Here is a 25,377-nt window from a genome sequence, read left to right as displayed (position 1 = left end):
GTCATCACTGCCACCATTATCGGTGCCCTTATCATCAATGCCATTGCCAAGATTGTCATCATCTCCATCACCGCCACTGGCATCACCTCCACGGTCATCATCATCATCATGGTGGTCGTGCATTCGTTATAGCGCGGCTCCCAAGCCGTGCACCTCGAGGCGTCGGCACAAAGGTGGCAGCTGAGATCATTGCACGGCATGGGGAGCGACCGCAGATCCAAACAGAATGTTCGAACACGATGTAGCGCGCGCAACAAGCGCCAATGCAGAGCGCTGAAGAGCCACTCCACGTTCTGTCCGTCACCACTCTTGTACTCACCGTCACCGATGCCATCGCCGTCATCACCATCATCATCAACATCGCCATTCCTCCGGAGTTAAATAAAATCGGGACCACACAGTGGTCATTATTCAATGCCCCGCGGACGAAATGGCCTCCTCCGCTCTTGGAGCGAATTCCAATTCTACGGCTGGCACGGCGCCTCCCTCCCCTCCCTCCGCATTACAAACACGACCAGCGGAGCGATCGTAACCTAAAGTCACAACGCCAATGTCGCACGCCAGCACTGCCACCACCGCCACGGTGCTCGCAACGGCTGGCACACTGGGCTGACGACCCAGAGGTGGTGAGACCGGGTTCGAGTTCATCTGCCGGCGGCAGCGGCAAGTTGACAACCGAACGATGGGTGGGCCACGTTTCTTAACACCCCCCCACCCACCCTCCCCCCGCATCCCATCGACGGCTTAAAACCCCGCAGTTGTAGTCGATTGGTCGGTCGCGTGCGATGGGGTAAAGTGTGGGTAAGGCCTTGGTCACGTGGGTTTTGTTGTTGTTGATTTCCGGGTCCTCCGGATTTTTGTTTCCCCCCCTCCCTTCTGATTTATCAACACGCATTGAGATTATTTAGATGATTATGAGCGATCATTTGTGGTAGCCGGGTCGCTTATGGAAGAAAAAAAAACCGTGAATACCATCCCCATCCCGGTAGTTGTATTTGTACGTGCTTGGGTGATTTGTTCACCTTTCTTGTACTTTGAACTCCAATCGTGTTATTGTTGTTTTGTGTTTGTTGTTGTAACGTTCTTACCCCGTGCCCCAACTGGACATCTGTGAAAAAGAGCTTCATAGCTCATCGGATTCCTCCAGTCGAGATAAATATTCCGATACTGACGTCTACCCTACATAGGAGTTGACCGACCCCCTCCACCCTAGACTTAGAGCCCTCTTTATTGTGAGTGGAAGGGCCATCCGCCAGCAGTGTCGTGAGCAAGCCATTGCAGGTCTGCTCCTATATCTTCTACTTTTTGTTACATTATAATCATCATCATGAAAACAGGCGATTGTTAAAATGAATGAACGAAATAAATAATGAATGAATGAATGCTGCCCGGGTGTGCTGGTCACGCATCGCTCCCGAGTGTTGCAACGGACTTGGGGGCAGGAAGTGAGAATTTGTAAAAAGGTCACAGATGCATTACTCGTGCTGCGCTCCGCCTAATGCAGCCTCGATCATCGCGTCTCGTCTGGGGAGCGCCAGGCCTGGGAGCAGAGTGCAAGGTCGGGTGGCGAACGAGGCAGGGCGGTCAGAGCTTGGACGTTAAACAATTAAAACACAAACGAAGCGTTTTACTTATTTTTTATTTTACCACGTAAGGCCCCAACAGAGCTGTAAGAGCCCTTTGAGCAAAAAGCGACCTGGCCTTGTAGCTCAACGGAAGCGGCTTATCGCGTGGAAATGTATAGCAGTCGAAATACTCTAATAAACGCGTGTTGATTGTAAATGTGGAGGGGGAAAATTTAACCAGAGGACCCGGAGAAAAAATCCACGTGACCACGGGGAAAGAGAGAAACACACGCAAACTCCAAATATACAGCAGCAGGCATCGTCAAGGTTGAGATCGAACCCACGACCTCCTGCATAGCAGGCGAGGTAGTTAACATCTCCTAACAACCGTGATGATAATGATGAGAGGGAGAGAGAGACACGCAAACTCCACAGCAGCAGCAGGCATCATTAGTATTGGGATCGAACCCACGACCTCCTACATAGCAGGCGAGGTAGTTAACATCTCCTAGCCACCGTGATGATAATGATGAGAGAGAGAGAGACACGCAAACTCCCAATATACAGCAACAGGCATCGTCAGAATTGGGATCGAACCCACGCCCTCCTACATAGCAGGCGAGGTAGTTAACATCTCCTAGCCACCGTGATGATAATGATGAGAGAGAGACACGCAAACTCCAATTATACAGCAGCAGGCATCGTCAGGGTTGGGATCGAACCCACGACCTCCTGCATAGCAGGCGAGGTAGTTAACATCTCCTAGCTACCGTGATGATGATGATGAGAGAGAGAGACACGCAAACTCCAATTATACAGCAGCAGGCATCGTCAGGGTTGGGATCGAACCCACGACCTCCTGCATAGCAGGCGAGGTAGTTAACATCTCCTAGCCACCGTGATGATAATGATGAGAGAGAGAGAGACACGCAAACTCCACAGCAGCAGGCACGGTGGCGCCCTAAGCCGGAATCCGTGGGACGAGAGCGCGGTCGCCGACTCGGAGCGCCAGCTGTCGACGTCACAGAGGAGCGGGCGGGCGGGGCCGTCCGCGTCACTCGACCACGTGATACGCGAGCGCTCGGAAACTCCCCCAGCCGGCACGTGCGGGCTGACGGTGAGCTACGCGGTGGGTCGACGGGCGGCATTCACAAACAACAACGACGGTCCCTTCGCTGCCGCCGCCGTCACCCGGAGTGGTGAAGTATGGTCAAACAACCACCCGGCCCCCAATGGACCGACACGGCGTCGGGGCGGGTTTATCGAGCGGTGGCGAGCGGCAGCAAAGCTGCGTGCGGCCGGGTGGTCGAGCGAGAGGACGGTCGCGGTCGGAAGGTTCGCGTGAGTCGAAATTCCCATCGGCACTCCCGATGGGGTCGATTGAAACGAGCAACTGCGTTGTTTGGGCTCTGGAATCAGACTCGCTCCCCGCCAGAGGAATGTGAAATCTCCGCCACGGCCCGCTGGGCTGTTCAATGGGGGGGGGGATGCGCACCGATGCCTCGACGATCATTCGAGCAGCGGTTTCATTTTGTGAGTGGGCGCTTTATTTATTTAAATAATACGCGTGCTTAGGGCTTTTTTTGTTGTAATTATTTTTAATTAATAATAAATATTGGTGTCATGATTAATGCGACAAGCATCTGCATGCCTGGGTAATTGTTTAACCGTAACTCGTGGCGCTGTGACCCATCCCGATGGGAAACACTCTCCATCTCGCGCCATCCGACTCGCAGTCCAACAATCGATATTGTTTTATTAACTTTCGCGCACGCCCAAGTCAGCGGCGTGGGGGGGGGGGGGGTATCGAATATTTTTTATTTTAAATAAATCATCGCATTAGCGGAAACAGAACCGACAGCGCAGCCTTCGCTGAGATTTCAACAAGTGCAAACGTTTCCCATGAACAAAAATATATAATATATACATACGCGCGTTTACGAGTCGGGGTGGAGTGGTGGCGCAGTGGTTAGCGCGCTCCGCTACGAAACCCACGGCGACCCGACTTAGATTCTGGGCGACGGCTGGCATCAGTGGCGAGTGATATCTGGACAGGGTTCTGCGTTCTACGCTTCACCAACCCGCACTGACCAGCGCGGTGAAATATGGTCAAACAGCTCCCATGAGCATCACAGCGTGGTCGAACGCCGTCACCCAGCAGTGGATTGACAAAGTACTCTAAGCTATTGCGATTACATTTGTGGCGCCCGCTTATAAGTTGGTCACACCTTCATTTAATTCTTCATCAAATTTTGCTGCAACGCCGCGCCGAATCTCCGGAGGCTTCTGCCGTACGGGGGGAAGTTTGGCCCCGTTATGTCCATGAGTGTTGGGCAGCAGACGAGCGCCCAGCCTCAACGAGGCTTTCCCGCATCGGCACATTCGCTTTGTCCGCCTTGTTTGTAGGATGCGCATCCGTCTTGGAAGTCTACTCGGCGTTAGTTCGCGGTGGGCCGGGAGGTGTCAATGACGTCGCTCGGAGGGCCGGGAGGTGTCAATGACGTCGCTCGGAGGGCCGGGAGGTGTCAATGACGTCGCTCGGAGGGCCGGGAGGTGTCAATGACGTCGCTCGGAGGGCCGGAAGGTGTCAATGACGTCGCTCGGAGGGCGGCGTTGCGGTTCGCGCGTTCGCCGCTTTGTTGCAAGGGGCGCTCGCGGTTCGATTCCGCCGACCGCCCTGGTTAATGCTGTGGTGTCCGCAGTGGGCGTTAGGGGATCCACGCGACGTCATTTGAAAAAAAAACGACGCCGAAAATGACTCAACTGGGATCACGCCCACAGCAAGCAGCGATTATTGCCTCCACCCCACTCCCCCCCCCCCTCTCTCATGCGAAAACTCGACGGGACCCTCCTGAGATAGGCTCACGAGACTCAGTGAGGCTTGCCCGGATAAAAAAAAAAACACACGCGTTCTAATAATAATGACGACGACGCAGACGACGACGATGACGACAAGGGATTCTCAAAAGCAGTTCTGCGACTTCTCCTTCAGCGCGGGAGAGTCGTCGCACGCGGGGCGGTGAGCACCGCTCTCTCCGCACCTCGTCTCGCGGACGCCGAGAGCGAATTTTGAAATTAAACTCAGAACGAGGACTGGAGAGAGGAAAAAAATTGTTAAAAGCGACGAAGCGGAACGCGAGTGCCATCTGATGAGGTCTGCAGAGCGAGCAGAGCGCACATGACTCTGGGGGGGTGGGTGGAGGTGCTGGGTGGGAGGAGGGGGGGGGACTTTGTGTCAGAGGGACTGTCTCTCCGCTCAGACATGCGTGACTGGGGGAAGGAGGGTGAGCAAGTGGGGGGTGGGGTGGGTGCAGGAGAGAGGGAGGGAGGGAGGGTGTGGATCCCACCTGGCTACATCTGGTTCACACCAACAAATAATAATTATAAACAAAACTTTTTTTATTTTATTTTACCAGGTAAGGCTCCACTGAACTACGTAGCTTTTTTTTTAATAGCGACCTGCCGATCGCAAACGATAGCCCAACGAGATGGCTTCATCATCATCATCATCATCGTCGCGTGGAAATGTGTCACAACCAAGTCCTCTAAAGCGCGTGACGTTGATTCTAAATGTGGAGGGAAACGCCGGAGGACTCGGAGACAAATCCACGCAATCATGGGGAGAGAGAGAGAGACACACGCAAACTCCCAAATAATACAGCAGGCGTCAGGGCCGGGATGGAACGCATGACCTCCTGCATACCGGGCGAGGGAGTCAACGCCCTAAACACATGGATGGGTTCGAGGGTGGGAGCGTGTGCGTGGCTGGTGTTAGGTGCTACAGGCCCGGGCTACTGACAGGTCAGGCGGTTGTAATCGGGGTTCAGTATTCGGAGTTTGAGTTAAGATTGGGGATAGGGTTTTGGTGTTCGGGTTAAGGTTTGTGGTAGGAGTAGGGTTATCTTGTGGGGGTAGAGTTAACAGTAGCGTTAGAAGTAGGGGTAGTGTTGTGGTTAGGGTAAGGCTAGTGTTAGTGTCCTGGTTAGGATTAGGGGCAGAGTTTGTGTTCCTGGCAGTGTTTGTGTTAGGAGCGGGTTTAGGGTTCGCAGTGAGGGAAGGTATCGAGAAGGGTTTGTCGTGGGGTAAGCGTATAGGGTAGGGTTAGTGGATTTAATAGGGGCATGGGTAAAGTCATAGGAGTAAGTTGAGAGTTAGGGGTATTGATAGGAGTATTATCAGTGTTCGGGGAAGGGTCATTGTTAGGGTTCGCGGCATGTCAGTGGTGGCTGATAGTCAATCAATCAGCCAATCAATTCCCCCCTTATTTACAACCAGGTGAAGAGAGTCCGTTGAGAGTGGGAGGGGGAAGAAAGGGGCCTCTCTTTTACAGAAGAGGGACTCGAGTCACAAAATCAATGCAGCAAACAGGTGCTCGGCATGCCTCCCACGCAAATAAAAAAAACACCGGCGATTTTAAACGGAATTGGCCAAAGATCGCATCGCAGGACACTGCCCACTCAAGGGTGCTTGTTGTGCTGATAAAACACACAAAAAAAGACGCGGCTCCTGCCTGCTGCTACTGCTGCTACTGCTGCTGTTGCTACTGCTGCTGCTACTGTTGCTGCTACTGCTGCTACTGCTGCTGCTACTGCTGCTGCTACTGCTGTTGCTACTGCTACTGTTGCTACTGCTGCTGTTGCTACTGCTGTTGCTACTGCTGCTACTGCTGCTGCTGTTGCTACTGCTGCTGCTACTACTGCTGCTGTTGCTACTGCTGCTGCTACTGCTGCTGCTACTGCTGCTGCTACTGCTGCTGCTACTGCTGCTACTGCTGCTGCTACTGCTGCTGCTGCTACTGCTGCTGCTTGTCTTCAGTCATCCTCGATCCGACGGTTTGGCCGCACCACGGGCAATCCTTCGCCACTGCACTTCTGTTTTCAGCTATCCTCGTTGTCTGTTCCAGCGTGAGCCTCGTTCATGCTTTGATGCGATCCCACCCATTGTCATCCTTGGGTCTTCCTCGAGCACGTGGACCGGGTACTGTGCCGCTGCTGCTGCCGCTGCTAAAGAAAAACCTCGTGTGTGGAAGAGGGCCAATGTACCGGTGGACCCCACGTAACGGCTACACTTCATAGGTGTGCATTCTTTGTTGTTTTTGTTTGTTGCTGCAAGCGAAGCAGCGGAAGCAGCGCGGACGAGAAAGGATGTGGCTGGGACAAAAATCCCCCGAATGTCGCCAGCCCGTTGGCCCCGTCACGTTGCGAGCATTATCGCGTGTCCGACCACGTGGCTCAGCGGTAGAGCGAGCGGATCGCAATCCGGGAAAGTTCAAATTCCTGGCTAGGCACGGGGTGATGGTGGTGGTGGAGGGGTACTGACTCAGCCCATCAGCCCTCCGGGGGGTTTGGGAGGGAGGTCGAGAAAATAGGTACCACTTTGTGAGCAAGTCCAACAGTTTGTTTGGGTGATTGTGAGGAAGTGGGGGGGGGGGGGGGTACAGGTACAGGGATGATGGATGGATGCGGAGAGAGCGAAAGGATGGGGCGCAACTACGGAACGGTTGGCAACCCTGGTGAAAGGAACGACCCAGAGCCAGGCTCTGGGATCGAACGGCGCTCACCGAGGTTGATGTGCAGCTGTAGCCGCCCGCGGTGCAGCGCGAGGGTGAGGTAGTCGCCCTGCTGACCCTCTCCGTGCAGCAGAACGCCGTCGCTGGCGCCAGTCTTGAAGTGCAGCGCCACGACGTCCTTGATCGTGCGCTCCGTCTTTTTCGCGAAGCGCAGCGACAGCAGACTGCGCCCGTCCAGGTACGCCACGCTCGAATCTGCGGATGTGTGGACGTGACATCGTGGGATTGGTGGTGCGGCGGGGGGGCTCACATTGGTCAGGTAGGAGACACGGCTGGTGACGCTACCACGTGTGCGCGCGTGTCTGTGTGTGTGCGTTGACTAGCATCGGCCAGTCATCTCAGTCAGTCAAGACATGGAACCTGCTGGGTCTGTCCCGTGACCTCATGCCAGCGGGTGTTAGACACTTCACGTGGCCTTAAAGTGCACTTGGCCTGGCACAAGCGTAGTGGTGACATCACCGCCGGTGGAGAATCACGGTTGTTTTTGCGTGGCGCTGTGGTCTTTGTGTTTTGAGCCACGCATCGATTGTCCAATGAGGCGCGCACACTGCACACGTGCACCCCCCACCACGGTATTCTCCACTACATTTCAGAGGAGGGTTGGCCCCACGTTCGCCGAGGAGACATCATCAGTGTGAGAGGGGACGCCACGCATTTGAAACCGTTGGGGGTTTGACAGTAGCACGGTGATGCTGGTGATGGGGGGGGGGAGTTCACGCGTTGTGTATTCTCGGTGGGCCCACACGAAAGGCCACCAGGGGCAGCCAGGGACCCGCGGGCCTCGCAACGAAGAGCATTGCTCTAGCATAATGACAAAGATCCCCGCACCCCCGTGTAGCCTTAACAAGCTGTTGGGGCAAGTGCTGTTAGCGAATAGCACCTACGAAGGCCAACAGCGCAAGAGGGGGTGCTGTGGCCAGAACCACGCCCGGCCGCCTTTGTCTCCCCAATACTGCTGCTTACGCACAGCACCAACTACTAAGTTAAGGCTGAATCGACCTAGGGGAGGCCCAAGACCGGTTCAGATAATCGTCACCGGTGTTGGTGGCCGTGAGCGGAGAATCGGTACTCGGGTCGTCAGGTTCGTAGCGCAGCGTAGCGCTAACCGCTGCGCCACCGCTCCCCACACACGCGCGCACACAGACACATCCTCCCAGCCACTCTCGCCCACCCTCCCGCGCGCACGAACCTCGCGCCCTGTGCGTGTTGGGCGTGTGGGGCGAGTGGAGAGCGGTGGGACCGTGCGGGGAGTTCGAATCCCGCTCACGGCCAACACCGGTGGTGACGATTATCTGCACCGGTCCTGGGCCTCCCCTAGGTCGACTCGGCCTCAAATGAGCACCAGGTGCGGCGTGTAAACATCGCCACTCGGGAGACAAAGGCGACCGACCGGGCGTGGTGTTGGCCACCCACCCCCTCAGTGTGCCGTGCGGGCCATTCATAGGCGCTACTCGCTAACAGCACTTGCCCCAACACTGTTTTATGCTGTACGGGGGATCTTCGTCTTTGTGCCGCTTCAAGAACATCCGACGGGACATCGTACGGTAACAACTGCCGCGTGACAGCCCCGCTGTGTGAACGCGGGCAGCGTGAGATGATCCGCGAGGTACTGGTGGTGGTTGTTGTTGTTGTTTGTTTGTTTGTGCTGCACGTGCTGGAGGAAGCTATCAACGTGGCTCTTGTGGCTACGTGGCGGGGGTGGGGGAGTGGGGGTGCTGACGTCCGCCCGCACATACATGATATCGACATGCACGCGACAGCGTTGATTTAATCATTTGTTAGTCTCGTGTATCCGGTGCTCTAAAAACGGCGTAAAAGCATTCGCCACGCCAATGCTTTGTGTTGGCCACACGCTCCCGACTCACTTGCCCTCGCAGCCTGTTGTAGGCTACAGCGGGAGGAATCTTTGTCTTTGTGGGGAGGGGTGGGTGATTGGGTGAGAGGGTGTTGGTGAGTGGGAGGAGGAGGAGGGTGGGGGCGGGAGGGTGAGTGGGGGAGGGTGTTGGTGAGTGGGAGCAGGAGGCGGGTGGTGGGGGAGGGTGTTGGTGAGTGGGAGGAGGAGGGTGAGTGGGGGAGGGTGTTGGTGAGTGGGAGCAGGAGGGTGAGTGGGGGAGGGTATTGGTGGGTGGGAGCAGGAGGGTGAGTGGGGGAGGGTGTTGGTGAGTGGGAGCAGGAGGGTGAGTGGGGGAGGGTGTTGGTGGGTGGTAGCAGGAGGTGGGTGGTGGGTGGGGGGAGGAGGTGGGTGGTGGGGGGTGAGACACCTGTCAGGGGAGCGACGAAGTGCGGAGAGGGGACAGCGGTGCTGACAGACGCAGCACTGCGCTGGCGTGGTGGTGATGGTGATTATGAGACGGTGGCTCGGTGCAACGCGTGTCTTGGGATTCTTTCAGCGTCCAGCAAATAAATAATCACCTGCACCTCGCTCAAGTTGCGGGGAAAGGGGCTGCTTGCTGTTACCTTCAGCAGCAGCATCATACAAGACTGTCGGAGGTAGCGATGTTGCTGCTGCTGCTGCTTAAGATAAGAGTACGCATGCTGTTTGAGATTTTTATTTTATTAAATGATGTACGTTGAACTTATTTTGCACCGTACGTAGCCAACCGTGCTAATTAGAGGTGCGGGGGAAGGACAAACTAAACACAAACAGCAGTTCTAAAGAAATATGTTTTCAATCTAGATTTAACAGTGCTGATGCTCCTTGCTGCTGATGATGGGATTTACCCTGGTGTAAACCAAACGCAGTCAATAAGCACAAACTTTGCGAAACATTTGGCCGTATTAAATGACCGTTTCTGAACGCAGGTGTCACCACGAGCACAATTAATTAAGGATTTCAAGTAATTTCAATCGTAATTCAAATTTGTCAGAGGCAGCTGCTCTTTCGCCAAAATGGAAAGAATGGAAATCAATTTCATTTTTTTTTCAAATTAATTGTAATTAGGTTGGGGAATTGATGCGGTAATTGTAATGCTAATGAATTACCTTTCAGCAAAGCTGACCTGTGATCGTATATGGGTACACGTGTGTGTGGGTGGGTGGGTACACGTGTGTGTGGGTGGGTGGGTACACGTGTGTGTGGGTACACGTGTGTGTGTGTGTGTGGGTACACGTGTGTGTGTGTGAGGAGCTCACATATTCTTGAAAGATCTGGACAAAGTCCAATCGGTGAGCTCCTCCGGCAGGCAAGGCTGCGTTGGCTGGGTCACGTAGCCCGCATGCCAAATCACCGCATGCCTAAGATTTTGTTCGGCAGGATCGAGGGGGCTAAACGGTCGCGGCACGGGCTAGAGAAGAGATGGAGTGATGTGGTACGGGAAGATGTGGGGCTGAGTGGACTTGCCGATGACTGGTACCAGCGGTGTCAAGATCGGCCTCTGTGGAGGAGGCTCGTGAAGGACGCTACTGGGCAGCTGGAGGCAGTCGCCCTCCAACAACAACGGAGGGGGGAGGAGCGACGCTCACAACAACGAGCGGAGCGCCGGGTGGCTAAAGCACAGCAAGTTGGCACAGTAGGGGGCCCTGCTGGGTCTGCCCCGTGACCTCGTGCCAGCGGGCGTTCGACACTTCACATGGCCTGGCACAAGCGTCGTGGAGACGTCACCGCCACTTAGTGGCGAATGGCGGTTGTTGTTGTGTGTGTGGGTACACGTGTGTGTATGTGTTGACCCAGCGCGCTGCGCTACGAAGCCGGCAACCCGGGTTCGATTCCCGCTCACGGCCAACACCAGTGACGATTATCTGAAGCGGGCTTGGGCCTTCCCTAGGTCGACTCAGCCTTAACTTAGTAGCCGGTGCTGTGCGTAAGCAGCAGTATTGGGGAGACAAAGGCGGCCGGGCGTGGTTCTGGCCACAGCACCCCCTCCTGCGCTGTTGGCCTTCGTAGGTGCTACTCGCTAAGCACGTGCCCCGACAGCTTAGTTAAGGCTATACGGGGGATCTTTGTTGTGTTGACCCAGAGCTGCAGGCGAGTGGTTAGCACTGCACTGAGCTACGAACCCGGTGAGCCAGGTTCGAGTCCCATTCAAAGCCAACATCGGTGTGCCGAAAAATGTGAAATGGTGCTGAGCCTCCTCTAAGTTGACTCGGCCGTGCGTGAGTGCATGCATGATGCGATGTCTAAAGTATCAGCATACGGGGATACAAAGGCGGTCAGGGCTTGGTGATGGCCACCCACCTACCCACTTTTTGTGTAAATGCATCGACCTTCATTTGGTGATCGCCAACAGAACATTTTGTTAGAAGCTCTACGGGGGATAATGAGACCTCCTTTGCAGACATGATTCCTTGTGAAAGGTTTCAGTTTGGTGTTTTAACATCTTAACACCTGAATGTTGTCAGAAAAAAAATGGGGAAACCTATCCTCATACTCTACGGGGGATCTCTCTCCGTGCGTACGGTTAGCGGTGGCCGCAGCCGCTTCGTGCACAGCGAACATCAGTGGTGAGCGATGTCAGTTACCGGTCCTGTGGCCTCCCCCCTAGGTCAACTCGGCCTTAAATGAATCCCCGGTGCGAGGTGTGAACATAGAGCAATCCTCCTAACCACTCTCGCCCACCCTCCCGCGCGCACGAACCTCGCGCCCTGTGCGTGTTGGGCGAGTGGGGCGAGTGGAGAGCGGTGGCACCGTGCGGGGTGCGGGGAGCGGTGGCGCAGCGGTTAGCGCTGCGCTGAGCTGCCAACCGCGGCGACCCGAGTTCGATTCCCGCTCACGGCCAACACCGGTGATGATTATCTGAACCGGTCTCGGGCCTCCCCTAGGTCGACTCGGCCTCAAATGAGTACCTGGTGCGGTGTGTAAACATCGCCACTCGGGAGATAAAAAGGCGGCCGGGCGTGGTGCTGGCCACCTACCCCCTCGTGTGCTGCGCTGGCCTTGATAGGTGTTGCTCGCTAACAGCACTTGCCCGCAACGGTCTGTGTATGCTACACGGGGGCCTTTCCCTTTGTCCTCTGTGGGACATTTACACCTGCGGTGTGATGAGCGATGCCATTGGGGGGAGGGGGTGGAGGCTGAGAGTAGTCGACACTCGTGGCTGCACTCACATCGTCAACAATTATTATCATCATCAAGAGTGTCCGGCCAGAAAGCTCAGTGGGAGAGCGAGCGGCTTGCGACCCAGGAAGGTTGCGAGTGCAAATTCCTGATTACGGGAGGATCGACTCAGCCCATCATCATCTCTCCGGTGTTCAATAAAATAGGATACCACTTTGTGAGTAATTCAACGGTGTCTATCCGATGGGCAAACTCGCCTCCCCCCCCCAACCACCCCGGAATGGGAATGCAGAAATTCCCCCGTTGGCCCAGAGCCGTAAATAGGAGATTAGCACCAATTCCTCAATGCTCATTTTGAGCAGGAAATCACTTTGACTTTGACTAATCAACTGATTACCACCTGGCGCTCTCTCATCCCCCAGGGAGGCGAATGGGGGGGGGAGCGGGGGGCTCTGGTTTGGAGCGGGGTGAGTGGCTGGCAACCCCTCAGCAAACTTAATTGCCAAGAGACAACAAAAATGAAAATTTAAAGAATGTACCAGAGGCCACCCTCCCCCCCCCCCCCCCCCCCCACGTTTGGCGGAGCCCAGGCGGGAACTATCGCCAGGAGCGACCTGCAATCGCTGTGCGGCTGGCCACGTGGAAATGTCTGAACGCTCGCTGGGGGGGGGGGGGGGGGGGGGGGGGGGGGGGGGGGGGGGGGAAAGATGAACCAGTGCCGCGTGGACGTCCGTGCGATAAGGAGGCTCGAAGGACTGCTTCCAGCTCAAGTCACAGCGAGGGGTGGCCAGTCGTAATGGTTGCGTTCTTTTGGTTTCAGAGCGAGAGCATCGTTCGTGGAAAAATGCATCTCACAATCGCTGAGTAGGAACCACAGGACGACTGGGAACGATTACCAGGCGGTGAGCCGGTGCTACCAACAATTGCTCCGCAGTTCTGTGTATGAAGCTTCTTTCAGCTAATTAGTAGTTTATTATGCATGTGGGATGAAACCTGGGCATCCGGAGAAAACCCACATGTGCGACGGGGCAACGCTCGATCCCATACAGAAGGGACCCGCGAGATCAGTCCACGTTTGCATTCATGGCATTCTGCTGGCGCGCCTCAAATGCCATTCGTCATTTGTCCGATCTACCATCCCTCGCCTCCACAGTGCTGGATCACAGGCCACATGCATGGGGCACTACCACTCAATCCTCTCGTCGGGGTAGATAACGTTAAACGACGGGGAGTGGATCCTCTTTTATAATGAAAAAAAATCAGGGCAGGTGTGAGAACGTGGCGATAATGTGTGTGGAAGATCGTGAGTGAAAGGCTGTAGTGGGTTCGCCTGGCTCAGCAGGAGGCGACAAATGGTGGTGGTAGTGGTGTTAGCCTACAACCCCCCTCCCCCCACCGAAGATGAACATCTGTGGAGGGACGCCAGCGAGGCAGATGAGTCAGATGCCTCCAATGACCTCCTAACCCGTGCTTTAGCCAAAGTGGCCCCTCGGGGCAAAGTCGTCTTGCTGAAGTGACTTTAATGCCCGAGTGGGTCACGACGCTAACGCTTTGGGCACGGAGTAATTGGAATGCGTGGGCCAGATTGGCTCAACAATAGCGAGATGAGGACGCTGCCAGATTGTGGAGCGACCCCGTGGGCTTTTAATCACAGACACGCTGTCTCTTCATCAGCGAACTCCACGCAACATCTTGGGGCCCAAACAAGAACATCTGCTTGATTGTGCAGTGGAAGAAAAGTGAATGTGAGCTCAGGTACTTGACACCAGGACCTACCGTGAAGGCGATCTGACAATCTGACCGTAGGCCCGTCATTTGCAAGACACGCTTGCCATGGGCGCCAAAGGTTGCAAGATGTGAACTACCTCGCCTGGTATGAAAGAGGTCATGGGTTCTATTCAGGCCCTGACGCCTGCTGTATATTTGGAGTTTGCGTGTCTCTCTCCCCACGATCGCGTGGTCCTCTGGTTTTCCCCTCCACATTTATAAACATGTAGTATATGGCTGCCCTCATTCTCCACATGATGAGACACTTCGTTGAGCTATCACCTGTGGCCAGGTCGCTTCTGAAAAGGAGCTAGATAACTCAGTGGGCCTTACCTGGCGGCGGACATCCACCTCGGGGCCCCATCCAAAAACCCCACACGATGGCCCGGTCTTGGTGAATTCTTCAAAAATTGCAAGCGAGAATCTGATCATCGCTTACAGCTGGGATTGGCGTCTGTTCCCCTCCCCTTCTGATGATGCCGAGGGGAACACAAAGTGGGAGGTGAGAGATCGAGGACTGTGGCTCGTGCAAGCCGCCACGGCTGAGTTTGGTATCCAGTCCAGGTTGCAGCAGAAACCCAAGCGTTTCAGCCGGTGTTCACAATATTTAGATTTCCTCTCCACATTTTGAAACCCGCATTGAGGCTATTGACCGTCATTTTGCTGCTATAAATGTAAACAATGATGGGCTACTTTGTTGAGCTATCATTTGTGGTGGCCAGGTCGCTTCTGAAAAATAAGTTAATGCCTCAGTGGGCTTTGTCTGGTGGGATGGGGGTGGTTTAGTTTTTATTTGTACGTGTTTGGGTGATTTGTTTTACCACTCTGGTACTTTGCATTGCTATCATGTTTTGCATTGTGTTTGTTGTCACGTTTTTACCTGTGAAAAAGAGCTTTACAACCCATGGGATTTCTGCAGAATAAATATATCTTCTGATTCTGGTGAGTCGTGTGGCGTTTCAAGGCCAAGTGGTGGGTGTCGTCGCTGGTTGCTGGGGAGATGGTAACGGCATCAGTGGCCCGTGAACAGAAATGGCAGAGTAGGTGTGTAGGTGGGGGAGTGAGTGTGGTCTGTGGATAACTGCGTGGATGGGTGGGTGTGTGTCGGTGGTTGAGTGTGTAGTGGTTGGTTGAATCTGTTCATGGGCGAGTAGCAGGTGACCTCCATGGGTGGTTGATTATGTACGTGGGTGTGTGTGTAGGTGGGTGTGTGTGTGTAGGTGGGTGGGTATGTGTGTCGGTGGGGGTGTGTGTGTAGGTGAGTGTGTGTGTGTAGGTGGGTGGGTATGTGTGTCGGTGGGGGTGTGTGTGTAGGTGGGTGGGTATATAGTTGGGTTTGTGTGCAGATTGGTCGGTGTCGGTGGATGGCTTTAGGTGGATGTGTTCATGGCTGAGTGCATCTGTGGGTGGTTGTGTAGATAGATGGTTGTGTAGGTGGGGAGGGCTGGTGCAACGGTAAGCGCGTTCTGCTACGAACCTGGCGACCCGAGTTCGATTCCCGCTCACGGCCAACACCGGTGACGATTATCTGCACCGGTCCTCGGCCTCCCCTCGGTCGACTCAGTCTCAAATGAGTACCTGGCGCAATGTGTAAACATTGCCAGTAGGGAGACGCAGGAGACAAAAGCGGCCGGGCGTGGTGCTGGCCACCCACCCCGTCGTGTGCCGTGCCGGCCTTCATAGGGTGCTCGCGCTAACAGCACTTGCTCCTGCAGCCTGTTACAGGCTATGCGGGGGATCTTTGTTGGGTGAGTGCGCGTCGAGGTGGGTGGATGTGTTGAGGGTCGGGTGTATGCGTGCGTGGTTTGGGCGTGCAGGTGGTGGGTACGGAAACTCGATGTGTATGTGGCGTGCGCGCGTGGGCGTGCGTGTGTGCAAGGGGGGGGGGTGATGGCAAGAGAGTGACGGGGAGAGCGCGAGGCGTGGGGTTCCTCAAAGCCCCATCTGTCAGCTCTGCGCTCACCTCCCCCACGCTCGCTGCCCTCCTCCCCTTCCACTCTCTCAGTTTCCGCGGAGAAGTCAGCAGAGCCTCAATGTTTCAGAAATCCTCTCCGTCTAAACAGAGTGTGGCGCGTCGTCTCCCTCGGCGCGCAGTGGCTGTTGTGCGGGCACTTCTGATCCCCCCCCCCATCATCGTAATCATGATTATTGTTATTCTTAAATAATATATTTATACGAATAAAACATTGGCTCTGAAATCACAATGCAACCCCCCCTCCTGAAAACGAGCCATGAGACTCGGCAAGACTCTCTCGGGTAAAATACGGAAATTATAACGACAGCTCAGGATCCAGAAATGGGCACCATCATCCTCCTGCTCCTCGTCGTCATCTTGATCATCTTGAGTCGTAGCATTCCACCACCGTCACTATCGGGACGCCAGTTTCGTAACGCGGTGCGCTCATCACTACACCACCGCTTCCCACGGTAGCGCTGTATCACCACACAGCAAGACGGAGGCAGTGATGTTGCAGTGGTCTCGATTGCAGTGGTTTCTACAGACTTCCTTGTCCATAACCGCACTGAATCTCCACGTCCACAACCCAGGGCCCATCCGCGCATGCAGATACGACAGCGTGGCTCTCATTATGAACGAGGGAGAGCAGATGACGAAAGGAAAGGGAGAGGGATGGGAGAGTTAAGGGAGAGTGAATGGAGAGTGAGTGGAGAGGGGCGAGAGAGGAAACGGTGAAGGAGGGGAGAGAGGGAGGGGAGAACAGCGCGTGAGGGATCAGAGAGTTTATGGAGATGGAAGGGAGGAGATGGAAGGGAGGAGAAGGGAAGAGTGGGGAGAGAGGAAAGATCGAGGAAAGGGGAGAGAGTGTGGGGCAGGAGGAGTGCATGCGAGAGACGGAGAGAGCGAGGATGGAGTGGGACGATGGGGAATTGTAGCTCAGAGGTGGCGAGTGGAGAGACAGAGAGGTGGGGGGAGGGGTGGCGGGGGACCAGATTGGAGACGCAAGCAGCACTTGCGGTGGCGGAGAGCGGCCGCTGGTGCACCCAGAGTGGGCACCCAGAGTGGGCACCCAGAGTGGACACCCAGAGTGGGCACCCAGAGTGGACACCCTGAGTGGGCACGAGGAGTGGGCACCCAGAGTGGACACCCAGAGTGGACACCCGTAGTGGGCACCCTGAGTGGACACCCAGAGTGGACACCCAGAGTGAGCACCCAGAGTGGGCACCCTGAGTGGACACCCAGAGTGGACACCGAGAGTGGACACCCTGAGTGGGCACCGAGAGTGGGCACCCGTAGTGGGCACCCTGAGTGGACACCCGTAGTGGGCACCCTGAGTGGGCACCCTGAGTGGACACCCAGAGTGGACACCCAGAGTGAGCACCCAGAGTGGGCACCCTGAGTGGACACCCAGAGTGGACACCCGTAGTGGGCACCGAGAGTGGGCACCCGTAGTGGGCACCTGTAGTGGGCACCCGTAGTGGGCACCCTGAGTGAGCACTCTGAGTGGACACCCTGAGTGGGCACCCAGAGTGGACACCCAGAGTGGACACCCTGAGTGGACACCCGTAGTGGACACCCGTAGTGGGCACTCTGAGTGGGCACCCTGAGTGAGCACTCTGAGTGGACACCCTGAGTGGGCACCCTGAGTGGACACCCAGAGTGGACACCCGTAGTGGACACCTGTAGTGGGCACCCTGAGTGAGCACTCTGAGTGGACACCCTGAGTGGGCACCCTGAGTGGACACCCTGAGTAGACACCCGTAGTGGACACCCGTAGTGGGCACCCTGAGTGAGCACTCTGAGTGGACACCCTGAGTGGGCACCCGTAGTGTGCACCGAGAGTGGGCACCCCTAGTGGGCACGAGTGAGCACCTATAGTGGGCACCCCTAGAGTGGACACCCAGAGTGGACACCCGTAGTGTGTACGAGTGAGCACCCAGAGTGGACACCCGTAGTGGGAACGAGGAGTGAGCACCCAGAGTGGGTACGAGTGAGCACCCAGAGTGGACACCCAGAGTGGGCACCCAGAGTGAGCACCTGTAGTGGGCACGAGGAGTGGGCACCTCCTGGCGGCAGATGGCCATCTCGGTCGTAACGGAAATGGTAATCGGCAGCGAATGAAAGCGAGAGGAAGAGCCTTGTAATGTAACCCGTTGGGTGAGGCCAGCACCCGCTCCCACCTCACCCAACAGCAATCGTAGGCAGCACGGCCCCCCCCCCCCATCTCGTCCTCCAGCACCCACCCCGCATCGCGCCCCCCCCCCCCCACATCGCCCCTCCACTGCATGCCAATCACGGGCAGCCAAGCCCCCAAGAAGCCAGTGCGGAGGCGAGCCTCTTTTGAAAGGGCACCACAACAAAAGAGGTGGACAGAATGTCCGTGCCTCCTCTGCACTTTTACAAGGTGCACCCAAGACTTACAACGTTACTAAAAAGGGGAGGGGTGGCGGGGGGACCAGATTGGCTGGGGTGGCGGAGGTTACAGGTGCAACCCTGCGATGTCTCGCTCATCGTCGTCCCGTGAAACCGCGCACTCACGGCGCGCTCCCTCTGCTGCGCCTTCACGATCCGAGGCGCGCCCAAGGAGCCAGCCCCCCCCCCCCCAGCGCCCCCCACCACCGCACGATGCTCCGCGGAGCGCCGAGTGGTGCGCGACCGCCGATCCGGCGTGCCAAGGGCACGGCACTCTCCTGCTGGCGCGTCCGTCTCTTCCACCCAGCCCCCAGCCCCCACCTGACCCCCGCCCCCGACCTCTCGTTGCAATCAGGGCCCACTTCTGCCGCGACCAGCAGCAGCGAGCCCGAACCTGCGAAACGCACTCGCGATTTGTCACCAATTGTCCCGTTTCAGCTTGGCAGGATCGGCGCGTTTCATCCAGAAATTGCCCCTCTTTCTCCCTCCCCCCCCCCCTCCGTTCGCTTCTCCAGCTGCTACTCTCCCCCCCCCCCCCGCTGTGATTTTCGCTCGAGGGAGGGAGGGAGGAGGAACCGAAACCTTCACAAGGTACACGGTAATGGGCTTTCCGAATTATAGATGGGCGCCTCGGAAAAGCAATTTTCAATTTGTCCCGTATTGTGGCGTACTCTCTTATTAAAATTTACGCTCGTCTCTCGTTCCGACCACCCACTGACCTCGCCCAACCCTGCCCGCGCCACCCCCCCCACCCCCCACCTAGACATCAGCCGCAATAAAATAAAAGTAAAACATATCAATGCCCAATTCGCCCTTTTACTTCATCGTTTCCAACCCCCCCCCCCCCGTCTCTTCCTCCCAGCCTTTAATGTTCCACCTCGATTCCTTTCGGGTTTCACGTCGCAACGTTCCGGTTCCACGTGGCCCCGAGGAGGAGGCTTTTAAAAATTCGGGCCACTTTTAGGTCTCTCCATTAGCCGGAGAAACGCGTGGGCCAAGAGGGGACGGTCAAAAATAAAAACCCGAAAGGGAAAATGAAAGAGGAAGCATATATAAATAAATAAAAAGCGCCGAACCGCGTATGAATAATTCTTTGTGATTTACAGGTTTCAGGCTGCGCGGTGACCGCTGCTGGGCCCCTGCCCCCCCCCCCCCCACGCAGCCCCCCACTTCTAAACAGCGCCGCCGTCTTCTGCCGCGAGCCTTTGCGGCGAGAAATTCGGTTTTGCTCACGAACGGTTTCCGAACCCGCGCCAGATTCAGGGGAAGCTATTTCTCCGCTTGGAACCTGCCTTCCGTGATCCGTTCTCGTTGTCCTTCCCCTCGCCGACGCGCGCGGTTGGCTACGTACGGTTGCGAAAGATGTTCGACGTACACAAAAACAAAGACAAAGGTCGCCCGTGTAGCCTGAAACAAACTGCTGGGGCGAGTGCTGTTAGCGAGCACCTATGAAGGCCGGCGCGGCACACCAGGGGGTGGGTGACCAGCACCACGCCTGGCCGCCTTTGTCTCTCCGCAGTAGCGATGTTTACACACCACCACCAGGTATTAATTTCAGGCCGAGTCGACCTAGGGGAGACCCAGGACCGGTTAATATTTTCGCCACTGGTTGTTGGCCGCGAGCGGGAATTGAACCCGGGTTGCCGGGTTCGTAGCGCAACGCACTAACCGCTGCTACCACCGCTCCCTACATAGAAACATCTACATGTGTATAGTATGCTAATTCACAGACACGAGTAAAAAATACTCTCTCTTTCATTCCGCCCTTCACAGCCTTAGAGGATAACCACATACTGGGTCGGGACAGCCAACACGCTGCCAGACCCACAGCTTGCAGAGGGCAAAGATCACGCCGACGACGGCAGCACGACGAGTTCCACTCCAGATCGCGGCAGCCCCGACTGCGAGTCGGAGCTCGCCTTTTATCCTCACCAGCGTGGCCAGGCTCCGCCCTCGGCCCCGCACCCCTATGGATCCCCCAGAGGGCTCCGTGCCTTGCCCACAGGTGCGGGCTGTTACCCCTAATTCTATTTTCTACCAATCTCCCAGCGGCACGCGCTACAGTGACTCATTCCCTGTCACGCCACATGCATACGCAGTCCTGGTTTAACGAATGACGGTGGCGTGAACCATGCCTCCGTCAAGTAACCATGGGCCCGGAGCAACCAAAAGTCACCGCGGCCTATCGCCGAAAACGCGGCCTCCCGGCTGTCACCTGATCCGGACGCCGAACGCAGGCGCGGTTCATCCCGAATTCGGCCAAAAAAAGAAAAAAACCTCGCCTCGCCACGACTCACCGAAAAATAGAATCTAAAAGCTGAGCCATTTCCACTGGACCGTGGCAAATCCCTCAGGGCGAGGCGAAACCCAGAGCTCCCCCCCCCCACCCGTTTTTTTTTTTTATCGAAGTCAGAGTACAGATCTAACTGATAAGCGAGTCTGATTGTATTAAAGCCATCTCTGAACACAAAGCCATGGACATTTGTTAAAAACTGCATTCCGAACCGTGACCCGTTGAGCCAACAGCCGAACCCTTGCCAAAGCCACCGACAAAATTCTGGCCCATTGCACCGATAACTTACCCTCATCGGAGCGCATAAAACCCGACCCTAAACGCACCACTCGTTTCACCAAGAGACACAAAAAAACCCAAATTCATTTCACCAAAAAAATACGCCGAACTCATCGGAATGCAAACCCGTAGCCCCTGACCCACGGCTGCGAATGCGCGCTCGTCAGGACGTTCACCGGTGGAGATGAAGCAACGAAATCCGCTCGTATTCAGAGATAGGTGGAGGCGCTTTTGGGGGTAAAGCCTAACCAGTTGGACCCTGGACCCTGACCCCCGGGGTCACGCGAGAAGTGGCACCGGGCAAAATTGCAAATCAAGCGAAAGCCTATTTTAGCGAGCCCACGCAGCTCGCGTGGTGTCGTGAAACAACAAAAAACAACAAAATAAACTATTCGGGAGTGAACCAAATACGCGCTGGAATCGAAATCCGAACATTAAAAAGGCAATTGAAATAAAATTTGGAATTTTTTTTTTACAAAAATTCTATGTTATCCCGTGCTACATGGACATTATCTCATCTCCCATCCTCACGTCTCGCCCAAATATCTCAGCTCACCGCGTCCGTCTCATCTCTACCTCTCGTATCTCATCTCTCTCGCTCCTTCGTCTACAATTCATTTCTCTCGTATCCACTACATCCGCTATCGCTTGTCTCCATCTATTCTGTCATCCTCACCACCTGGAACTTTACAAATCGAACGAATAGGTGGGGCGGATGGAGGTTGACTCCCCCCACCCCCCTAAAAATAATTCTGTCACAGCCCCCCACTTCATGCCACCCCACCCAACCCAACCTCCTCCCCCCAATTGGGGGGTACGGTGCCACCCTGGCCCACGTACTGTACTGGCAGCCGTAGACGGCGACCCTGAGTCCAGGCCGGCCCCCCGCGTCGCCGGCCTGGCCCCCCGCCGCGTCTCCCGGGGCCCCCCCTCCGGGGAGTTCGAAGCGCAGGAAGCGCGTGACCAGCGGGCGCGGCAGCTCGTGGCGGACCACGGAGTCGGCGTTCTCGTTGCCGGAGAAGCCCTGCGCGCACACACACACGCACACAAACACACAACAACAACCGCCATTCGCCACTAAGTGGCGGTGACGTCACCACGACGCTTGTGCCAGGCTATGTGCACCTTGAGGCCACGTGAAGTGTCGAACGCCCGCTGGCAGGAGGTCACGGGGCAGACCCAAGTGCCACGGGTCGACTGACTGAGATGACTGGCTGATGCACCACCTGTGCCCCCTACTGTGCCAACCTGCTGTGCCCTAGTCACCCGGCGCTCCGCTCGTTGTTGTGAGCGTCGCTCCTCCGCCCTCCGTTGTTGTTGGAGGGCGACTGCCTCCAACTGCCCAGTAGCGTCCTTCATGAGCCTCCTCCACAGAGGCCGATCTTGACACCGCTGGTACCAGTCATCGGCAAGTCCACTCAGCTCCACGTCCTCCTGTACCATATCACTCCATCTCTTCTCTAGCCCGTGCCGCGCCCGCTTAGCCCCCTCGATCCGGCCGAACAAAAGCTGTTTCGGCATGCGGTGGCTGGGCATGCGGGCTACATTACCCAGCCAACGCAGCCTTGCCTGCCGGAGGAGCTCACCGATGGGACCTTGCCCAGATCTTTTAAAGATTTGTGAGCTCCTCACACAACCCAATATGGTTAAACCCAGGATGGATCGTAGGCAGGCCAGCCTAAATGTTTCCAACCGGCGAAGATGTTCCATTAGGGGGGTCCACACACACGCACACACACACACGCACACACACATGTGCACGCACACACACGCGCACGCACACACACGCACACACTCACGCACACACGCACACGCACACACGCACACACAGGCTCGTATGGAGACTCACATAGACTCCAAATAGAGACATAGGGACTCACATAGAGACTCACACAGAGACTCGCATGGACGTAGAGGAGACTCGCATGGAGACTCGCATGGAGACTCACATAGACATAGAGACTCCAAATAGAGACATAGGGACCCACATAGCGACTCACACAGAGACTCGCATAGACGTAGAGGAGACTCGCATGGAGACATAGGGACTCGCAGAGACACAGAGACTGACTGCTTGCCGCAGATGTTATACGGTTCAAACCCCTGCGGGCCGCCCTGGTTAATACCGCGGGTGCGTATCCACCCGGAAAACACCGCGCGCCATCCGCATCAACGGTGCGCGTTCAAGATTCCCGCGGCTACGCATCACGAGAGGGGCCGCCGTGCCCTCGGCGTCGTGGCCCACCACGTCTTGGCAACAAACAAAAAATGTTTTAACTTTAAAAACGTGCAGCGCAAATTACCTCATTGGAATAGAGAGCACGCACGCACGCACGTGCTCTCGATTCCACTTTAACTGTCGCGGCGCGCGCACAAAGCGGACAGTCGGGAGGAGTGGATTGGTGCGGGGTGGGGGGAGGCCTCACACGAGGGATCGGTCAGGGTCACAGAGGTGAAAGCGACTGGGGGGAGAAATTCAATGGTAAAAGATGGGGAGGGAGGGGGGAAGGAGACGAGGGTTGACTGACGAAGAGTTGGGGGGGAGAAGGTGGCGGGGGGGGGGATTGGCTGAGAGAGAAGAGGGGGTGAGCGAACTTTCGAGAAAGGGGGGACTCTCTCGAGGGGTATCGACAGAAGACAAGCACGAGGGGAAGGGGCGGTTGGAGAGTTGGCCAAGTTCTGGCTTCAAGAAGAGCGCTCGCGTCTAACAGTGAAGGGCTCTTCGTTAGGCGAAGAAGTCTGTGTCGGGCGTCGTTACATCGTGGGAGATTTACAGCGCGAATGACTACGTTGGAATATTTAGTACAGAGCAATCCCCTCCCTCCGGCAAGAGCTTGGCAGGCCCCTCCTGAACAAGGATCACGAGACTCACTAAGGCTTCCCTGCATAAACAAGCACAGTAACAACAAGTAATAACAACAACAGCATACGGACACAAAAGCTAATACAAAGATCCCCCGCATCGCCCTGACAGACTGTTGGTGGACAAGCGATGAGCATCGCAGAAGGCCGGCACGGCACACGAGGGGGTGGGTGGCCAGCACCACGTGGTGTTTATCTGAACCGGTCCCCCCCCCCGACTCCACCCCCCAGTTCTTCACAGGCTGCACGTGGTACTTATTAAAGGATGAAGTTCGGCCTGTGGGAGGCCCGGATCCGGTTCAGATAAACACCGCTGGTATCGCCGGCGGGGCCCGGGAATCAAATGCAGGTGGCTCAATGCCGTCCGTGGAGCGTGCTAACCGCTGCGCAACCACAGCCGCCACACTCCCGCATGCTCACTCGCACTCGCACACAAATGGTGTGAGAAGTAATTGTGTTCTATTTGTGTGCGCGCGCGTCATGAGCAATTAGTTGACGCGACCCAGGAGCCACTCGAAGCTCCGAATGTGAAAATTATTTTTTAGTGATTCTCGAATGGAAACTCGACTCGTGGCGACTCGTGGCTACATGTGGCGATTTCTGACGACCTCTAGTGACTCGTGGCGACTCGTGGCGATTTCTGACGACTCGTGGCGACTCGTGACAGTCGGCAGCCACTCTGGGCAGCCCCAAACCGAGACGCGAAGCAACGGCGCCGGCAAAACCGAGAGAGAGAGGCAGTCAACCGGTACAATCAGGCCCCTTGACCTCGGCTCACAATGGCTCGCAACGGCTCACCACAACCACCACCGTCACCACCAACTACCTCCGAGTGGGAAGGGGTGGAGAAGTAATCAAATAAATAAATCGACCGCCCCCCCTCGCGCGTTCTCTTTGTCCTATTGTGACGCACGCAGATGATCGCGACGCATCCCCCGTGGCTCGCATCGCGGAGAGGTGACGACCCAATCATTTTCGTAAATTAATCAGCCTCGCTCTCCCCCACCCCCACACCCACCCACCATCAAACCCTCCCCTCCCCGCACCCCATTGTACGAGTTTGTTTCTTCAATATATTACGACACACACACACACAAAACATCGACCACCACGGCGCCTCGCGGCTGTGAGTAGAGCACATTTAATGAGATGCCACCGTGTCGATGTTTTGGTGTTTATGTTTTGACGTTGAATTAAGAAGAAGGTGGCGAGGGGCGGGAGAAGTCACGGTGCGTTCCATCGCCCCGCGCAAATCGCTGAGCGTCACGCTCGCCGATGATGATGGCTTCGAATGCGAGTCGAACTTCCTTCGCACCGTACCGAGCCAACCGTGCTGATCGTCGTTGACTTTGGTTTGCCTTGTTGGACCTGGACTCGGCCCTGCCATAGGAATGTGGAATTTCTGACACCGACAAAGAACTGCCGATGACGATGAACATTGGCGTCACACACACACACAGAGACAGAGGCAACAACACCCGATATATTTGTTTGAAGGGAGCCAAGGAAGTATTGCGCACGTCCAACCGTCTCTGTGTCCGCGTGTCAATCCGCGTGTCCATCTGTAGACCCATCTCTCATCCGCGCGCCTGTTCACGTCGGTCAATCTCTGAGTGCGTTGTGGCTTTCCATCCACCTGTCAGTCCACACATTAACTACTCCATCCGTTCGTCTGTCTCC

At 56.1% G+C, this 25,377-nt stretch overlaps 1 pseudogene; it reads right to left on the bottom strand.

Annotated features, from left to right (window-relative positions):
• The window catches only part of LOC116943791 (contactin-associated protein-like 2), a 168,393-nt pseudogene that overhangs the window by 70,878 nt on the left and 72,138 nt on the right, over nt 1-25,377 (bottom strand).

Source organism: Petromyzon marinus, chromosome 19, assembly GCF_048934315.1.
Source record: "Petromyzon marinus isolate PM22_M1 ecotype Great Lakes invasive population chromosome 19, UKy_Petmar_22M1.pri1.0, whole genome shotgun sequence".
NCBI lineage: Eukaryota > Metazoa > Chordata > Hyperoartia > Petromyzontiformes > Petromyzontidae > Petromyzon > Petromyzon marinus.
This window is presented reverse-complemented; position numbering and strand designations above follow the sequence as displayed.